The sequence below is a fragment of the Erinaceus europaeus genome, chromosome 13 (genome assembly GCF_950295315.1).
Source record: "Erinaceus europaeus chromosome 13, mEriEur2.1, whole genome shotgun sequence".
Lineage (NCBI taxonomy): Eukaryota > Metazoa > Chordata > Mammalia > Eulipotyphla > Erinaceidae > Erinaceus > Erinaceus europaeus.
Window position 1 is genome coordinate 31477985 of NC_080174.1, and position 19583 is coordinate 31497567.

Here is a 19583-nt window from a genome sequence, read left to right on the forward strand (position 1 = left end):
AGGGCCAGATCTTCAGGTAGGAAAGGCTGCAATAGGTGAACGGAAATCACATGGGGAAGTAAGAGTCATTTAGCCAGTGAGTGGAAAAGATGAGTTCAGAACTAGACTGTTTGCCTCCAAAATCTTTCTGTGTCCATTCTGATTCATAGGAACCCAGTGCAAATTGTATTCCTTACACAACAGTCACCTTCTTTTTAAAGTTTTTTTTTTTTCTTTATTGGCGAGTAAAAGATTTCAGTACAGTCGTTGACACATGGGTATGTCTCCCTGTGGTAGGTGTGGGCAGCTCTTTTTCTTTTCTTTTTTCTTTTCCTTCCTTCCTTTCTTCCTTTCTTTCTTTCTTTCTTTCTTTCTTTCTTTCTTTCTTTCTTTCTTTCTTTCTTTCTTTCTTTCTTTCTGAAAGGAGACATTAACAAAACCGTAGGATAAGAGGGGTACAACTCCACAGAATTCCCACCACCCAATCTCCATATCCCATCCTCTCCCCAATATGGCATATGTAGTACCACAGATTGAACCTGGATCTTCAGGCATGTGCCTGTTTTGTACTGCTAATATAGCTCCTTGGTACCGCCACCCCAACATCCCCATTATCTTTTTCTTTGCTTCTTTTGTATTGTATTTGTATTGTATTTGATTCCCTTTTATGAACTGCTACTACTCAAATGTAGTTGGCAATGCTTTACTTAATCCTAAACTTACTTTAGGATGGTTACATAAACAATTAAATTCACCTAATAATTTCACTGCTTTCTACTTCAAAGGGTGAACATTTTCTGACTAGATTCCCATATTCTAGAGAAATCTCTACTGAAGCCCTGTGACCAGACCAGTGCTTTATCAGGGTAAGGTTTATGCAAAACATTAATCTTCATGGAAAATTTGATTCTGCTCACTCAGGTCTCAAATTCATGGAAATTTTCATTGACTTAAGCAGCAAGTCATAAATATAAGTATCAGCATGGGAGGTTAGCTTATGCTCTCCTGCCACCCCCATAAAGCCCTCCCTTATGGATTCTTAGCAGGAGAATGTGCTTTGGAAGTTGTTCTATATCTTTTTTGTATTTCTGAGCTGTTTATGAAGAAAAGACAGTATTTTTTCAGCATGTGTATCAGCCCTGACTGAAGCTCCTATCCTTGATGTGTTTAGTTTTTACATGTGCTCATCTCTACATCAAAAAACAGAGGAAGCCACAGGAAACTGCTGCCTGTATTTCCAGGAAATGTGACTACCTTACTGGCTCCTCAATCTGCACAACCCCAAAGACCCTGGTATGAGCACTGACTTGGTTGATGAAGGCAGTGATAAGGAGTTGGGGGGGGGGGCATTTTCATCGTGCCTCTGAACATGTAAATGTTCCATGTGAAGTCAGTTGTAATTTCAAACCAGAGGGTTGGTGGTCTTCTCTTTCCCCAGGTCTGGTTCTTCCTGCCAGGTGTGTAAAACTGTGACAGACACTCTCTGACCACCCAGAAATGGCATGGTCCTGGGAAAATCCCATATTAGCCTGTTCATGGCTGTTCTTGAAAGAACAGTGGAGCCCAGGAGCTGCACACTTTACCATACTTGGGAAGAACCCAGGTTAGAGCCACCAGCTGTTACATGGGAACATCTGGAGGAGGAGACTTCAGGAGCAGTGGCGCAAAATCTCAATCCCTCTCCCTCTCCCTCTCCCTCTCCCTCTCCTTCTCCCTCTCCCTCTCCCTCTCCCACTACCTTTATTTCTCCCTCTGTCTAAAAGACAGAAATATAGTCAATGGGAATGGTGGAGTCATGCAGACAGAGTATTAGAGATAACCTGGTGGCAAAAAAAAAAAAAAGTCTTGTTGATGATAATGCCTGATTTGGCATGACAAACAGTTTAAGACCCTATGTGTGTTATTTCATTGAGTCCCAGCATAAGTTCTGAGAGAAATTTCTTTATTATTACAAATTGCAGATGAGATATCTGAGATAGAGAGTTTAATATCTTGTCCAGGATCCCACTGCCAATAAAGGATGCAAAACGCAAACCCAGGCCTGTGTCATTCTAAGTCAATACTATAAATAGTGCAGTAGAATGCACCTGGGTGGAGCTAGACTGGCAACCTCTGTGCACTGATATATGGAAGCAGACAAGATCCATCCAAGTAGGCTTTTTTGGACCTGGACTCTCACATGGAAGAAAGGATAGAGTGGTGGCACAGTAAATACTTCATGACAGGGAATGCCTCTGTGTCTTCTGGTGCTCACCAACATCATAAGGATAAGCTCCTAGATTGGAAAAGGCAACTTCTCACCTCACTGTGTTCCCAGCATCCTAGGATCACTCTCTTCTCATTTCAGTTTACATATTCAAATTATGATTTAAAAAAGTATGCTAAATCAATGTTGTTTCAGTCTCTCCTTGAACTGAGGCAAATTTTCATGGAAGCATGCAATATTTTATCTCACGAATCAAAGAGATGCTGTAAAAGGGCAGCATCTGTTAGTACTCATGGCTTAATGAAAGCTACCTCTTTTTTATTATCTTTATTTATTGGATAGAGACAGTCAGAAATCGAGAGGAAGGGGGACACAGAGAGGGAAAGAGACAGAAAGACACCTGCAACCCTGCATAACCACTTGCAAAGCTTTCCCCCTGCTGGTGGACTCGAACCTGGGTCCTTGTGCATTGCAACATGTGCGCCACCACCCCTGAAAGCTATGTCTTTAATAATGCTCTTCATAATGCAAAAAGATACAGTTTGACTCCAAAGACCCTATTAAAATTTATAAACATTTTTTAAAAAGCCATAAAATGAGGCTAAGAATTAAGAGAAATATAGTGGAAGTTTATTTTCTTTTTTAATATAATTTTTTTTTCCTCCAGGGTTATTGCTGGGCTCGGTGCCTGCACCATGAATCCACCGCTCCTGGAGGCCATTTTTTCCCCATTTTTGTTGCCCTAGTTGTTGCAGCCTTGTTGCGGTTATTATTGCCATTGTTGACGTTGCTTTGTTGTTGGACAGAACAGAGAGAAAATGGAGAAAGGAGGGGAAGACAGAGAGAGAGGGGGAGAGAAAGATAGACACCTGCAGACCTGCTTCACCGCCCGTGAAGCGACTCCCCTGCAGGTGGGGAGCCGGGGGCTCAAACCGGGATCCTTATGCCGTCCCTGTGCTTTGCGCCACGTGCACTTAATCCACTGCGCTACTGCCCGACCCCCTTAATATAAATTTTTTAATAATTTTATTGGGAAGTGAATGGCTTACTTATAGTACCCATGGGTGCAACTTCTCATCTCCCTGTGATAGGTGTTTGTTTTTTCCAGTTTATATTATTTTATTATTTTATAAAATTACATGTCAACAGGGGTTTAAATCCATGCCATTCCCACCACCAGAGTTCTGGATCTTCAGTCTCCCCACTGCAAACCATCGCAGTTCTCCCAAGGCTGTAGACATGGGCCAACCATCATCTGTGCAACTATCTGTCTACATTTATGCATCATTGCCCCCTTTTTTTTCCTGGTCCGGCTCTCTCTTCCTCACAGGCCACTCATGACAATATTGCTACCTCCATATGTACCTCCTTTTTCCTCCTCTGTCTCTCTGGGTGCTGATGGAGCTGGAATGCAGAGCCCTTTTATCCTCTTCCTTTTATCGTTTGTCCCCACTGGGAATATGGATCGATCAAGGTTGTTTTGGGGGTACAGATGGTAGGATATCTAGCTTCTATGATTGCTTCCCCATTACATGTTGGCATTGGCAGGTTGAATCATACCCCCAGCCTGTTTTTAATCTTTTCCTAGTGAGCTAAAGCTCTGGAGAGGAAAGGTTCAAGGACACACTGGTGAGGTCATCTTCCTAGAAGAGTCAGGATGGAATCATGGTAGATCTGTAACTTGGTGTCTGGAAGGTGGTAGGACAAAAGTTGAGACAAAATGATTAATGAACAGGAACTAAAAAGTAGGAATGAGATTGGGAATCTTAGGGTAGAAAACAGCTAGGAAGTACATTTTAGGCATGTTGCTTGGGGCACACAGCTATGGTAGTTTTGCTTGAGTTTGATAGCTAGCCTGAAGTTGGGTAAGAATATTGTCTGAGAGAATGGTGTCAGACTAGAGAAAAAAGCTAGAAAGTTGAATTAGGGCAGTGAGTAGCTCCCATTCTTGGAAAACAAAATCTGCAAATATAAGTAGCTATTTACCTTCATCCACCTGACCCAGAGCATATATATATTTAGCAGAGAAGCCTGTGCAGCCTCTAAGTCCCTATTAGTCTGAGCTCACAGCTCAAGGTCACAGCTGGGAACATTGCAGGCTACACTCATTTGAGGACCAGTCTTTCTTGAGTGGCAGGGCAGGATACACCAGCCTCCCTTTGGAGACTAGGGCTATCCCTACTATCATTGCTTTGTGGTGAGGGCAAGGTCCTGGGAAGTCCCACAAGATGATGTTCCTGTTGGAAATGAAATGGTGGTAGAAAATGAAAAATGAAAATGAAAAGTGAAATGGTGGTGGAAAAAGGGATCCATCAGAGGTCTAGGTTCATGTGATAGGTATTTGAACAACTTTCTCACCCCCAACTTTCCACAGGGACCCGAAGACCCTATCTGCTCCCGCCTGTTCCATCCTTCCCTTGAGTCTTTTGATGCAATACACCAAACCCTAAAGGAAAAAAGTTCTTTTAAAGTTTTTTCAAAAATGAGCTCTGAGATATCTCATTGTGTGTGTGTGGGGGGGTACCCTTTACCATGTGTGAGGACCATAGTTTGAGTCTCTAACCACCACATTGGAGCATCATGCAAAGGGCATGTTTCATGAGTGCTGGGATGATGCTGTGGTCTCGGTCTCTCTCTCTCTCTCTCTCCCCCCTCCCTCCTTCTCTTCCCCCTCCCCCGCTCTACTTCTCACTTTCTCTGGATCTCACCCTTTATCTGGGAAAAAAAAAGGGGGGGAAGTCTTATATTAGTATAGTGCACACTGGTCAAAGGGAGAAAGAGACTAAGATTGAGAGCGGTGGTGTAAGATGAGGTGCTTAAGCAGGAACCTCACATCTCCACTATAGAGCCTCTACTTCCCCCAGTCCTGGAACCCTTGGATAGGGCCCACTTTCCCGTATGCCTCTCCCAATCCATATCAAATAATATTGCTTCTGCTGATCACAACCTAATCAACACAACGATGGCCACCTCAACATGCTTCACTTCAGACTATGTCCAGAGACTTCACGTGTGGAATGACAACCCTTCAGCTTCATTACTCGGGTGAGACCTTTCATTTCATAGTACACTCTAATTCCATCTCAGGTGGTTCACTTTCTAACAAAGTCCCAAAACCTAGATATACACCAGTTTCTGTGAGAGAGAGCTTATGTTCACAGGTATACATAAACTACTGCAAAATATATACCTGAAAGCAGAAGTACACTAGAGTTTGCAGTGAGTATCCTCCTAACACTTTCTCTCCACTCTTCCAAGCTTTGGGTCCATGATTGCTCAACAATTTGTTTGGCTTTGTATGTTAACTCTCTTTTCAGTCACCAGGTTCCAGATGTCATCAGGATGCTGGCCAGGCTTCCCTGGACTGAAGACCCCACCAATGTGTCCTGGAGCTCTGCTTCCCCAGAGACCCACCCTACTAGGGAAAGAGAGAGGCAGACTGGGAGTATGGACCGACCAGTCAATGCCCATGTTCAGCGGGGAAGCAATTACAGAAGCCAGACCTTCCACCTTCTACAACCCACAATGACCCTGGGTCCATGCTCCCAGAGGGATAGAGAATGGGAAAGCTATCAGGGGAGGCAGTGGGATATGGAGATTGGGTGGTGGGAATTGTGTGGAGTTGTACCCCTCCTACCCTATGGTTTTATTAATTTATCCTTAAATAAAAAAAAAAGATGAGGTGCTTAAAGCTGAATTGCTATGCTGCTTTTAAAACAACAATTTATTTTATTTGACAGAACAGAGAGAAATTGAGACAGAGGAGAGGTAAATACAATGTTCAAACTATTGTATTTACTGTTGTATGTAAAACATTAATTCCTCAATAAATAAATAAAAAATAAATATAATAATAATAAAAAAGAAAATAGTATTTTTTAATCTATTTTTATTGGGGGATTAATGTTTTAGAGTCAAAAGTAAATACAATAGTTTGTATATGCATAACATTTCCCAGTTTTCCCATAATGATACAACCTCCACTGGGTCTTCTGTCATACTGTTACAGGACCTGAACGTTCCCCCCAAACAACCCCAGAGTATTTATTACTTTAGTGCAATGCACCAACTCCAGTGCAAGTTTTGCGTAGTGATTTCCCTTCTGGATTCCCCTTCCCTCCCCTGATAGCTTTCCTATTCTTTATCCCTCTGGGAGCATGGACCAAGGGACATTATGGGGTGCAGAAGGTGGAAATCTGCCTTCTGTAATTGCTTCCCATCTGAGCATGGGTGTTGACAGATGGATCCATACTCCCAACCTATCTCTGTCTTTTCCTTGTGGGCCACCGCTCTGGGGAAGCAGGGCTCCAGGACACACTGGCAGGGTCGTCTGCCCAGGGAAGTCCAGTTGACATCACGGTAGCATCTAGAACCTGGTGACTGAGAAAAGAGTTAATATAGAAAGCCAAACAAATTGTTGACTAATCATGAACCTAAAGGGTTCAATAGTGCAGATGAAGATTTGGGGGTCTCCGTTTTGTAGATAGTCAGTAGTCCTATTTCAGTTATATTCCAAAGGGCCCATGACTATTAGTTTTTTTTTTTTTTGAGCCTGACATCTGATATGCAGGTGGATCCAAGTTATTGTCTGGGGAGATGATGTCATGGCTTGAATCAGGGAAGAGAGTAGCTCCCAAATATGGGAAAGGGTATTAAGTGTTGTTGACTGTAAACCCCATCAATTTGATCTGATCTGGGGCCTATATTCAGCTTAGGAGCCTATGTGACCTCTGCATCCCTGTAGATCTTAGCTTATATTCTGTGGTGATGAGTAGGAACATTCCAAGCTGCCCCAGTTTCAGAACACATCTTCCTCAGGTGGAAGGTAGAGTATGCTGTCCAGCCTTCCAAAAGTAGTATTTTTAAACAATAATGACACCAGAACCACCAAGTCTTTTATATCAGTTTCTCAAACCATGTCCCTAAACCAGCAGCTTTACTATAACCTGGAAACTGTTCAGTAATGCAAATTCTCAGAGAATACCACAACCACACAGAATCAAAAATTATGGGAGTGAGATTCAGTAATAAGATTTTTTATTAGTGATTTAATATTGGTTTACAAAATTATGACAGGTATAATTACATACCTTTCCCACCAACAGAGTTCTGTACCCCTATTTTCTCCATTGGAAACTTTATTAGTTCTCTCAAGCTCATAGATTTCTATAGCTATCTATCTATATTTATATATGTTTGCCCATTTTTTATGTTCCTAACTTCTCTTCATATAAAAGTCATACCTACTACTGTGGTATGACTTATAAGTTTTCTCCCCCCTCTTTTTTCCCTCTCCTCTCTCTGGATCCTATTGGAATTAGAGTTCAGAGCCCTTTGGTCATCTTACCCTAACATGTACCCCTCTGGGAGTATGGGCCAAAATTCTTTATGGGGTGCAGAAGGTGAAAGGTCTGGCTTCTGTAATTGCTTGACATGGGTGCTGGCAGTTCAATTCATACCCCCAGCCAATTTTTATCTTTCCCTAGTGTATATTAACATTTTTGTCTGTATATTTGTACTTAATTGTGTTCCACATGATATAATTTATTTCATCAATTTTTATTACAGTATAGTGTACAACAAACTACTGAATAAACATTTAAAAATGAGTTATGAGTTTTAAATGTTGTAAATACTGCAAAGGTGACATTAGACTATTTAAAGATGATTGACCAACCTATCACCAGTACAATACATTATGCCTGAAAGATCCATAAAGGGCTTCAGGAATAGAACCCAGTCACTGAGTGAGGATGACCTATATTACCTCACAGTTTGGGAGGCTGGAAGTACAAACCAGGCATTACCAGGGTTGTTGTCTTCTGAAGGCCTTGCAAGCGGCTGAAGAATATCGGTTCCTCTTTCTGTGTTTTAATCGACTCTTTTTATAAATACATCAGACAGATAATGAATTAGTGCCCACCCTTGTGACCCCCTTTAATTCTTTAAAAGCACTATCTACTGTCCAATTTTATGGTACTGGGGCTTAGAATTTCATAATATGAGTCTGGGAAAACATGATTTACCCCATAACATAACTACTAAAAAAAGATATTTTACTTCTTTGGATCTTCATTTATAAGAAATTCAAAGTCTAGCAAAGCACCCTTGTTTACTTGTGCCCTTGAAAGGCTTAGGTCAGCCGTGTGTGTGTGTGTGTGTGTGTGTGTGTGTGTCTGTCTGTCTGTCTGTCTTTTGGATCAAATATACTGCCTATTGACAGCTGAAAATCAGTGTATTTCCTTCTGTTCAGAAAATAATGTCTTGCTTTCATTAGAGTTCTTTTCATCTTCAAGACTCTTTTAAATATTGACTAATTAATTAAAAATGGAGGGAGTAGCCTCTCTTTGAAGAACAGCCCAGTGGACTTAGAATACTCAGCCATGTGCTTTGAAAACAGTGGCAGCTAGAAATCTTGTATTATTGGCTAAAATAGCAAGTGCCAAATACTCTTATGTCGGGCTAGCTTCGCAGGCAGAGAGAGATGACCAGGGACTCATGGCTGAGTGGTACGTAGTTCAGTATTTATTCATGTGGAACGCAGCGCAGTCTAAATTATCTCTAATCACAATCTTGTCCTTATATATCCTGAGGCGGAAGAGTCAGGTCCAAAGAGGATGTATAGGATGGGGGTGGGGAGAAGGAAAAAGCGTGCAAAACAGTGAGGATTAAACCAATGCCCTGGAGGCAGGGTGATGCTTAGTTAACAGTGGTTATGTAAATAGAATATAGTGTTAAGCAAGGGGGATTAAACCAATGAAACAGAAGGGGTCTTAGAAGCAGAATTTAGAAGCATACCAACACTCTTATTGTGCTTGGCAGCTGACATATCAAATTGCATTTTAGTTGTTTGTTATACATGAAGTAGTAGGATAAGAGTCTACTAAAAATAAGACTTTACAACCCTGGGACACGGGATAGCTGATATCTAGGGTTGCCATGAGAACTCATCAGGCTGTTGCTTTGTAATCTTTTGGTTTAGGTTCTTGCCTTGGGTCACCAGATTAGAATTGGAGGGGAGGGGGTTGGTTGCAAAATGTGAAGGCTGAACTTTTACCAAATGAGATTTAAATTTGCAGTTTTGTCATGTTGCTAACTAAGGTCAAGGAGAAGTAATACTGAGGGAATGATTTAAATTCTGCAGAACCTAAACAAGGTCATACTTGTTTGAGAGAATATTCAGGTAGAGTAGTCATAGACTCAAAATCTGAAAGACAGGATTTTCTGTCCTTGGTGAGTAAAACTATGAAGACTTCCTTTCCTATGTACACCCCTGAAAAGTTATATATAAATGAAATTTGGAATTGCCTAATGTTGTAAAATTGGAATGGAATATTCCCAAGTAAACAATTTGGGTGCACATCAAATTACAGCTGCTTTCTAGTGTTCTATATCATGCTCCATTTCAATCAGAAATGGCCTGCAGGGTATGGAATTTAGACCAGGGAAGGGAATTGAGCAGAACCAGAAAGAGGAAGGAAGCAGCTGGGAAATGGAGCACCACATTCCTCACTTGTCATGTAGACCATGGCCACAAGTCATTACATCTCCCATGTGATAACTGTGCCTCTCAGACATCCTTCTTATCAGGCTTGATCCAGGAAACAACTCAGAAATTCAGGAACTTTGGTTTGAAATTTGACCCTAGTTTTCCTACTAACACTATAGTTTGGGGGTGTGGATGGGCATTGCAGGGGAGAAACATTACAACTCTGGCTGGGTTTCCTTCAGAAATGAGGAGGTTGTGTTTCCTCTTTCTGTCAAGGTCTGCTGTTTATCATTCTATGGAGTGGGAGAGAGCCTCCACATTTCTCTGCCCACATTTCCATCATTACTTTGCAGCATTTATAACAGTTAAAACATTTTAACTGTTTCTGAATGGTGTGTTGTATATTGTCCTGTAATTCAAATTGAAATACATTGTGCTATAGGGAATACAATAAAGTACACATATATAGATGAAAAACACTTATTTCCTGTACACTGATTGACAGCAGGAGTGAGACTGCACTAAGAGCAAAAGGATTCATCCCCATTCTCATTCTTTAGTCTCATGATTATGGTTTTCTGAAGCAAAAAGGTCCATAAAGTTAGGAGAGAATAAGGTCTCAGGCTGAAGACAGTACGTTTCCCCATATTATTAGAATTGGAATCAGCTTACTTCACATTTGGTGACCATTTCTATATAGATATAGTGCTGAGGAGTCAGTATATATCATGCTAGCCTTACAGCAAGCATATATATGGTATGTATGTGTGGGATATATACCAAATGAGCTTCTGCTATGTACCAGGTGTTGCACCACCTCCTCACAATAATCCAGTGAGACAGATAAATTAATTGCTAGCTAAACATCCCAATAAAGGATGTTGCTGTATTCTTATAAAGAAGGAAACTTGGGGGCTTGGTGGTAATGGTAACACACCCTGTTGAGTGCACACATTACCATGCAAGATGACCCAGATTTGAGCCTATGCTCCCCACCTATAGGGGAGTGAAGTAGGGTGAAGCAGGTGTGTAGGTGTCTCTCTTTTCCTCTCTATCTCCTCCCCTCTTAGTTTATCTCTATCCTTTAAAAATGAAAAGGGGGAAAATGGCTAACTGGCCTCTGGGAATAGTGAATTCATTGTGCAGACACCAAGCCCAAGCTATAACCCTGATACAAATAAAAATTAATTAATTAGGTAAGTGAACTATAGCTAGTTGGAGCAGGAATTTGAACTTCAGTGGTGTGATCTTAGAGCCCAGTCATATAATATCTCTGGTGGTGGTGCTCTAGACTTATATGGCTTAGCAGTCACCTGGCCTCTCTTTAAATACAAATCTTCCTCATCTGATGATGGGGGTATATCCCAATAACCACATCACATGTGTTGAAAAGAGCTTCATTTGAAAATGCATTAATACACTTAACCTACTGAACACCATAGTTTAGCCTGGCCCACCTTAAAAGTGCTAAGAATACTCCTACTAGCCTCTAGCACAAAATCTGTTTTATAATAAAGTGTTGAATATCTAATGTGATTAATACTCTATTAAGAATGATAAACAGAATGCTGTACTCTCAGATTCAAAACATAGTCTCTACTGAATGCGTATTAGTTTTGTACCATGATAAAGTACAACAATTATAAATTAATCCATTGTAAGTCAGGAATGTTTTGTATACATTTGTATTCCAGGCCCTACTCCAGACCAGCCTAATGATCAGAAGAGAGACTTCTTATTTGAACCAAAGCAGTGATTCCCACTTAAAAATGTCAAAATAAACTTTGGCTCAGTGCCACCTTTAATGTAAAGTATTGTGGTTTTGGTTCATTGAGTGAAACCAATAGAGTCTAGGACAGTGGTTTCCAGATCTTGATGCCCTAAGAACCACCTGGTATATCTGAGAACTATGAATGTTTGGCTCTCCTACCCTTAACAGTGTCAGTGTGGGATATAACTGAAACAATGCCTTATTTATTTATTTGTTTGTTTGTTTATTTTTAATAGTCATTAGGGTTTTCACTGGGGCTCTGTGCATGCACGATGTGCAGGTGGAGAGTGAAAGCTTAAACTTGGGTCCTAGCATATAATAACATGTGTTCTTAACCAGATGCACCACCACAACCCCCTGACAATGCCCTTTTTACAAGCTCTGTAGCTATTGCTAATGTGCTGCAGTTTGATCCAGTGCTCTAAGAACATGGTTTGTAAGTTCATAGATATGTTATTGACTATAAAATCACCTCTGGGCACTCAACTCTGACTTCTCTGGCAGTGCCTCATCCTTGTCCTCTTTTATACTTCAGCCAGTTGGATTAATTTGCATGTAATTCTGCTCAATTTACTACCTGACTCAGAATTTTACTTTGCTGTCAAATGGTGATTTCTCTCCCCAAAGGCTGTTTTTATGTTTCTTTGACTCTAGAATGAGACTACTGACAAATCTATAAAATATCTTTGTGAGTTTCTCAACCTCACTGGAGTGGCTCTCCAGTTTTCACTGTGTCATGTATTTCTCTTTAAATCATTTTAAAATTCTTTAATCCATGCCAAATAAAATTTTCTTCCTAATAATGAATATATATGTATATGTGTATATATATATATATATATATTCCTAATAATTTTTTTCCGAAATGATTGCCTATCTGATTTACTACTAGGAGACAATAGATATATCTTTAATACTTAGAAGTTAGTAAAATCTTATAGGTATCAGTATTGTGAGACATTAAGGATCACTTAAGAGAAAATATACAAACATTATCCTTAGAGAGTTATGAAAAATCAGATGAGTGGAATTGGTGGTTGTTAGGATGAGGCAGGTAATTTTCAGGTGAACCAACTTTTGATAGAGATGGGACAGTAAGGAATGGAGTTTTAAGCAAGCTAACTAGGCTAGTGGAAAAAGGCAGTGGGAAATATGATGAACTAGAGCTAGTTGTGTGTGATTTAATACTAACAGCAAGAATATTTGGGAAGAATTGGGGGGAAAAGGGTATGTTAGGAGTTTCGGTTTACCTTTGTGTGGTTGTTTAAATCCAGTTGGTCTGTATTTGTGTTGCTATTATGGATCACTAAACAAGGGTGGTGCTTTGGAGTGGTTATTAGGCTTTTCTTGAGTCTGAAATTTCTGGAATCAACTCTTCTCCTTTAGCGTCAAAATTGTCTTATTCTGTTGTCTTCTTGTCTACTTCTTGCTACTATAATCCCCAAGGGTAGGGGGGAAGGTCTCAGTTGCCTCTCTTTTTTTTTAAATGGAAGGGCCAGTGCAGGCAGGGGGTTGTCAGGGTTGTTTCTCTTTGTTCAGGAATTAGAACATATGAGCAAGTGGTTCCACCCCACACTTTTGTGAGTTGTTTTCCTCTGATACTTCCTAATTTTTCCCATGACGTTTCAGCCTGTTTCTTCACAGGATTGTACAGCCTGAAAGACCCCATTGTTTTATAGGAGTGCAAGCTTGATCTGGCTGGCTGGGGTCTGAGTGTGGGTGGGATATGGCTGAGGGATAATGCAGACTGGAGACTGGAGCATATTCTTGATAGTAGCAAGCACTTTCTGTTTATCCAGAGCTCATAGAGTGCTTTTTCTTCTCTAAGAAGGTGACTTACTTGGAAAATATTTTTTCAGGCTGCATTCTGCTTTGATTGACAGGTACGGGACCATTTCACAATGTGAAGGAAAGTTTCTTTGGCAGATCATTTGGATGAATGCCTTGTTACAAACTTTACTTCATCTTCAGATCAATGCAGACTTTTGTTCTACGCACATACACACAGACACATGCACACACACACACCCCTTGATGGACTACCCAGGATTTCTGTGAGTTCTTGGATTAGCTGTCCTATATATTCGGCAGGGCAAATCCCAGTTAGTGTGTACTTTTCTGGGCGGGGGGGGGGGGGGGGGGTTGTAAAAACTGTTAAGGGTTGTAGGCAGAAAAAGTTGTGACAATAGAGAATTCCTAGCCGAAGACTGAATAGATTTTTGTGAGCAAGTGAAATTAGATTTTATTTCTAAGTTGGCTTTTAAAATTTAAGTTACTACATTGTCTTTATCTGCTAAGGAGTTGGGACCTGTATTTAACAATAATGTATCAGTAGAATATATTGCACTTATATAGACTCCTGAAATAACACTTTCAGACTTACAACATCCTCCATCACTTTAAATGTTCTCAATGTTATCATTGACACTGGGAATCAGTGTTGTGTGTCATTTGTGTAACATCACTTCACAAATCCATGGTTGTGTGCATTGTGTTGGCAGCTTAAAACCAGTTGTATAGAAAGTATTTACACCATGACAGCCAGCAAATACGGTTCAGAGCTCTCCCACATAAGAGCTTGCTTTTCAACACTTAGCAGCACAGTGCTGCCCAAAGTGAAATTTAGAAATTAAGAGTGTTCTCTTGAGTAAGAGAATATAATGCTTCCACTCAACACAACTGTCAGCATGTACCTTTTAAAATATAAATCAGGCTATGCAGCTGCTCTTTCTGAAACCTGCTTGTGACTCTTCATTTTCTTAGTGTCAAAGTCTCTCTTGAGCTGAAAGCTCTGCATGCTCTGGCTGTCTTTGGCCTCTCCTTATCTTCATCCACTCTCCCACTTCCACACACCTGGATTCCTTTGTTTTTGTAGAAGATCTAAACCTGCTCCTTTTCTTGAGCCTTTACATCAGTGGCAATCTCAGAATTCAATGTGCATGAGAATCTTCTGGAGGACTTGTTAAAACATGGCTTGGCCCTGCTCCAGCATCTCTGAGCTAGTAACAAGTTCCTCAGCTTTGCAGCCCCATTAAGAGATCCACTATTCTAACTCATCTTTTCCAGATTACCCTCTCACAACATTAATCCCTCTCCCCCTTACCTTTTACACATTCTGATTATTCAACTTAAAATCATAGCTATCCTCCACCATCCTTCCAATTCTCCTAACCAATTCTCAGGGTTTTTTTTTTTTTATTGCTTTGACCATCTTATGACAAAAATAACTCATTTGTTTCATAATTGTGCTGATCTGTCTTCCTCTATCAGGCTCTAATTTTAATGAAGGAAAGGGATTTTCTTTATTTTCTTCACTGATGCATCTCAAGTCTCTATCATAGTGTGTGGTACATAGCTGGTGTTCTATAAATAATATTGAATGAGTTAGGAAATGAACAACATTGAAGAGTGAATGATACAGCTTGGATTTAAGTACCAGTCTCTTTAGTTCTAACTCACCAGAATACTATCTATAGTTCTGTTCCTCAGCTTCACTGCTTTTCAGGTAGTGAGGGATGATAGATAACTGTTCTCCACTAAAGCTTGGGAATAATAATATGATGATTCCCAAGATAGCACATGCACCAGCCCTATGCCAGTAATCCTCAAACTGTCTACAGAAATTACCTAGAGATACCTGACAGACTTTAAAAATATTTAACTTGTGTTTGAAGTTTGACATGTTATAAGCAGTTTTTATAACCATAATTCAAACACACCCACAGTTGGACATATTATATACCAATATTTACCTTCTTAGGAATACTGATGCTTGGACATGGGACTGATAATTTAGCCTTGACATTTTTTCTGCTGTTTTGGCTTACCTGCTTTAGCTTCTTATAAATACTGTTAACAGCTCTCCTCTTATAAAAGCTTGTAAAAACCTTTTGATCAAGAAGCTTTTTACTAGTGATTTTTCAGATTCCAATCTGATCATAAATCAAACAAGTGAATTCCCCCTGTTAAACATTCTCAGCACTGTGCCAAGTGGGACTTGGGAGCCTCTGTTGTGTATAGGTTCTGTAGGGATTAAGGACTACTTGAACACTAAGTAAACAGCACACACCATTGAGTGACATATAGTCTGTTATATGTCCCTGTTACTATTTTTTTATATAAATAAGTTTGACTTTAAAAACTTTAAATGTGACTTATTTATGTTGATTTAGTGATTTTCTAAACTTTGATTACACAAATGACATTAATATACACACAATATGTGAAGTTTCACACTAGGTATAAGTTGTATTTATTCTTAATGGTTTATTTTATTAATTTGGCATTGCTTTACAGTGCTATAAATTTAAGGGGTATATTTTCATACATGTGTGTCTTATTCATTGAATCTCATACACACCAACTAAAGTTCTAGTGTCCTTTCACTATCAAAAGACACCTTGGGGGATGGGCTGTAGTGCAGCAGGCTAAGCACACATGGTACAAAACACAAGGACCAACCTAAGGATCCCAGTTCGAGCCCCTCGGCTCCCCACGTGGAGAGAGGTCACTTCACCAGTGGTGAAGCAGGTCTGCAGGTGTCTATCTTTCTCTTCCCCTCCTCTCTTGATTCCTCTCTATCCTATCCAACAACAAGGACAGCAACAACAACAACAACAATAATAATAACAATGATAATCAACAAGAGGAACAAAAGAACAGTGGATTCACAGCCTCAGTGATAAACCTGGAAGCAAAAAAAGATACCTTTACACATTTTCTCCTTTCTTCCCTCTTTCCCATCAATAATCAGTCGTAATTTTCACCACGTCTTAGAGTTAGTTTTGTTTAAGCATACATATATTTGGAGCACTAAAAAACATATTGATGGTTCCTTCTCTTTCTCTCCTTATGTGTAGTCATTTAAAGTTTTCTGAATTCTTTCCAGAAGTGTGTTTTCTTTATCTTTTAAAATATTTTTTTATTTTTATATTATAGATTACATGTCGACAGGAGTTTGAATCCACACCATTCCCACCACCAGAGTTCTGAATCTTCACTCACCCCACTGCAATCCACCGCAACTCCCCTAAAAATGTAGACATGGGACAACCGTCTTCTGTCCACATTTATACATAGTTGCCCCTTCTTTTTCTGATTCAATCCTCTTTTCCCCTCTAAACCACTCATGACATTATAACTACCTCCATATGTCCCTCTCCTTTTTCTCTGGGTGCTGATGGAGTTGGAGTGCAGAGTCCTCTTATCTTCATCCTATCACTTTACCCCACTGGGAGTATGGATTAAGGTTGTTTATGAAGAGAAGAAGGTAGGAGTTCTGGCTTCTGTAGCTGCTTCTCTGCTGAGCATTGGTATGGACAGGTCAATCCATACCCATAGCCTGTTTCTGTCTTTCCCTAGTGGATCAGAGCTCTGAAGATGCAAGGGTCCAGGACACATTAGTGAAGTCATCTGCCCAGAGAAGTCAAGTTGGGGTCATGGCAGCATCTGCAGCCTGGTGTCTGGAAGGTGGCATCACCTAAGTTGAGACAAGATGGCTAATGAACAGGAATCAAAAAGTAGGATCAGAGCAGATGAGATTAGGGATTTTAGGGTAGGTGAAAGGTAGGAGAACCATTTTAGGCATGTTCCTAAGGGCATACAACTATGGTAGTTTTGCTTAAGTTTGATAGCTAGCTTGAGTTTGGATGAGAATATTGTCTGAGAGAATGGTGTCAGAGTGGAGAAAAGGGCTAGAAAGTTGGATTAGGGAAAGGAGTAGCTCCCATTCTTATAAAAGAAAATTGTGGTTAAAATTAACTATCTCCATCCACCTGCTCCAGGGGCCATATGTAAATGCATATTAATATTTAGTGCCAGAGCCTATGTAGCCTCTAAGTCCCTATTGGTCTGAGCTCACAGCTCATGGTCACATCTGAGGAACATTGCAGGCTGCACTCATTTCAGGACCAATCTTTTTTCAAGTGGTAGGGCAGGATACCCCCAGCCTCCCTTTGGAGACTAGGGACTATCCCTACTGTCATTGCTTTATGGTAGAGCCAAGGTCCTGAGAGGGCCCACAAGACACTATTCCTTATGGAAGTGACCAGTGGTAGTGAAGAGAGGGACCCTTTAGAGGTCAAGGCCCCACATATGTGTATGAGAATCCAAGGATTCCCTAACTAGGGACCCAGATGATCAGGTGGTATGATATTGACCAAACAGGCCATAATTATATGGACCAGTCTCTTGCCCTTATCCAACTTTTGTAGTCCTTTCTTTATCTGATTATCTTAGATTTTCTCTCAGTTGTTTAGGTGTTGAGTATCATTTGTTGAGCCTAGCCAGAGTTAGGTTTTGGGGATCTGTCTCCTTTGAGCCTTTCTGCTAGGCTATCCTGCTAATTTGGTCTAAATCCAATCAATTATAGAATTTATGATGCCTTCTTTAGGCATTTCACCATTATTGCGCACTTTGACTTTGAGTTATATGATTGCCTTTTGTTTATGGGTATGTGTATACCAGTATCCAGTATCCTAAACCCTAGCCTAATCTGGTATCTGTTACTTAGTTAAATGACATGCTATCTAACTTGGATGTAGGTAGTCCTAAGTGTTAGGAAAGTTCTCACCAGATTTGAAGAGTTGTGAGGTTGACTTCTCAGGCTGGTATATCTGGTTGCAGTCCACAGTAGAATTTCAATAGCAGCATAATGTGGGGTGGCATCACTAGTAGCAATTTGGTTGAAGTCGACAAAATTGGTATGGTGGTAAGGAATCATAGAGAAGGAATTTCAAGAAGTTTTCTGAATTCTCTCCAGAAGTGTGTTTTCACTTTGACTTTTTCTTGCTATCCTATTGCTATGCCAGGCCTACTTTCCTTGTTCTAAGCCTCATCATTCTTACCTCTTACCTGGATGGAGACAGCCTCATAAGCCTTTCTCAGACCCAGTTCTCCCTTTGTTCTTAACTGTTGTTGCTGCAGTTGTCTCCAGGAAGGGAAGAAAAAAAAAAATCAAATTCCACTAATCCTTTGGCCCATACTGCCCAGGGGGAAAGGTGTAAGCCTGTTATTCAAAGCAGTGGCCACTGGTTACAGGCAGCCATTGATCTCTTTGTACTATGTGCATTTAACCCAGTGCACCACCACCCAGCTCCACAGCCATTGATCTCAATTGCTCAGGGCTAGTTCAAACTGAGATGTATTGTAGGTGTAAAGCCAAGATTTTATTCAAAGTATGGAAAAAAGTGAACTTTCTCAACTTCTGTACTCATTGCAGGCTGAAATAATAGTATTAATAATAATTGTATTTTAAGAAATACTGGGTTAAGTAACATCATTAAAACTAATTTGCTCCTTTTCCTTTTTTTTTAAATTTTTTTAATATGGCTAGTAAGAAACTGAAAATTCAGGAGCTGTTCAGTGGCACGCCCAGTTAAGCACACAAAGTACTAAGTGCAAGGACCAGTGCAAAGATCCAGGTTTGAGCCCCCCGGGATCCCTACCTGTAGGAGGGGACACTTTACAAGCCATGAAGCAGGTCTGCAGGTGTCTGTCTTTCTTTGCAGTGGATTTGTAGCACTGGCACTGAGCTCCAGTGATAACCCTGGAGGAAAAAAAAAGAGAGAGAGAGAGAGAAAAACTGAAAATTCTATGATTTATTTAATATTGCTGGCCTAAACTTGTATCATGACATTGAAAGTTTATTTTAACCTGAGTTCAGTTACCTCTTTAGACTTAAATTCCAGTCTTCCCTGCCCTCTTGAGATTCTTATTACCCCTCTCCACCCACCTCTACCTCCCATGTGCCTCCCCAGACTTATTAGGCTCATTTATACATATAGGCTTTTACTATTTTCACATTCTTTTCCTTCTTTCTGAAATGTCCTTTTCTGAAATTTATCTGTTGGCTGTCAGAAAATTTATGCAAATCTTTATAGCCCTGCTTAATTGTCTCTTGTTAGTGAAGTTATGCCCTGTTTCCTCAAAGTGAAGTTTCCTCAAGTACTTCTGAGCATCATGCTTTCGGAAACTACCTTGTGGTGCTTTCTTTATGCTTTGCTGTTAGATGTCTTTTTTTAACAGGATAGAAAGAAATTGAGAAGAGAGGGCAAAATAGGGAGAGAGAAAAATACCTGAGGCACTGCTTCACTTATTATGAAACTTTTCCCCTGGAGATAGGGCGTAGGGACTAGAAC

The 19583-nt window shown here is 40.3% G+C and overlaps 1 protein-coding gene and 1 long non-coding RNA gene across 4 annotated transcripts in view; one reads left to right on the plus strand and one right to left on the minus strand.

Annotated features, from left to right (window-relative positions):
- Positions 1–19583, plus strand: part of BACH2 (BTB domain and CNC homolog 2) — a 524461-nt gene that overhangs the window by 65308 nt on the left and 439570 nt on the right. The gene's annotated exons all lie outside the window — the stretch shown is intronic.
- On the minus strand, positions 15686–18371 carry LOC132542717 (uncharacterized). Its single transcript, XR_009553689.1, has 2 exons — positions 18017–18371; positions 15686–16924 (listed from the first exon to the last, which is right to left on the minus strand). It is a non-coding gene; the product is annotated as an uncharacterized LOC132542717 (long non-coding RNA).